The sequence below is a fragment of the Cryptotermes secundus genome, unplaced genomic scaffold (assembly GCF_002891405.2).
Source record: "Cryptotermes secundus unplaced genomic scaffold, Csec_1.0 scaffold468, whole genome shotgun sequence".
NCBI lineage: Eukaryota > Metazoa > Arthropoda > Insecta > Blattodea > Kalotermitidae > Cryptotermes > Cryptotermes secundus.
The window spans coordinates 2,343,412-2,344,658 of NW_019721526.1; the positions used below are offsets into that span (position 1 = coordinate 2,343,412).

The window sequence follows — 1,247 nt, forward strand, 5'->3', positions numbered from 1 at the left end:
CCACTTTGTCCACCACAAATCCCACTTGACCAGACACGGGCTCGAACCCGGGCCGACGCGGTGGGAAGCCAGCGACTAACCGCTTGAGCTATGGCGCAGCTCTTTCCCCATATCCAACTAACAACAGAAGGTAATCAGAGGGTTCTCCTCTGCCCCATCAGCAGTCCCATTGTTTTCGCAAAGTCCCACTCTTGCAGAAGAAATAGTGGTGAAGTAAAGCCGATTCTTGCACCCATACATGCTTTCTGTTATCAAGAACCTCCCCAGAGAGGTTCTCTACCATCATGCCAAGTTTGGTCGAAATAGATGCAACGGCGTAGATATGAGAAAAAGAGCAAACGAAGAAAGAAACGGACACACGCCCTTCTTTACAGATATGCTAGCAAAGCACTCGAAAAGTATCTGTTTTCCTTGACAGTATCACCGACTAGACTACGGTATGGACAACCCGGGTTCGATTCCCGGTAACGACGTTAATCTTTCTTGATAATGTCCATGCCGTATCTGAAGACCACCCATCCTCCTATTTAAGGGATACCCGAGGCTCTATTCTTAGGGGTAAAGCGGCAAGGGCGTGAAGCTTAGCACCTTCATAGTGCCAAGGTCAAGGTTATATGCCTTCATGGCATAGAGCTTGATTGTATAATTAAGTACAGGGATAACTTTACGTTATAACAATATCATAATAGAAACCGAAACATTAGGGGAAGTATAACACTCAACTATTGCATTCATCGTTAATTCTTCATATAAAAGGTTTCTCAGTAAAAATGCGAGACAGTTAAATCAAGACTTCCGTATCTACGACGTTGGGTCTACGCTAAGTAATCTGTGATCACTCATCCTTACGCAACACTGTAAACATCAGCCTAAACCTTGCGCACGTATCCTAGCAACAATCCCGCTGTTGTCACTTGCCATTTCTTCTCGGTTCGCTTTGTATTAGCCATCCCCTTACAGCCCACGGTAACACGTACGAACTGCATTTCAGCATCCTCAGTGGGTCTCTCTTCCCTTTCAGTTTGTAATCGAGTATTCTGATTCGTGCAGCAATGCGATTACAAGGTTTACAGTCTTCTGGGGTGTTGCGTCATACCCCAGAAGACAGCAATCTCAATATCCGCTCTGAGAACCTCAGATCTCACTGCAAGAACAGTCATTAAGTTGTAAAATTGGCCGCGCCATAGCTCAAGCGGTTAGTCGCTGGCTTCCCACCGCGGCGGCCCGGGTTCGATCCCGGGTCTGGT

General features: G+C 46.7%; 1 protein-coding gene across 4 annotated transcripts in view; it reads right to left on the minus strand.

The window, feature by feature from the left end:
• LOC111875518 (transcription factor HES-1-A) overlaps positions 1 to 1,247 on the minus strand; it is a 37,974-nt gene that overhangs the window by 2,946 nt on the left and 33,781 nt on the right. The window lies entirely within an intron of this gene.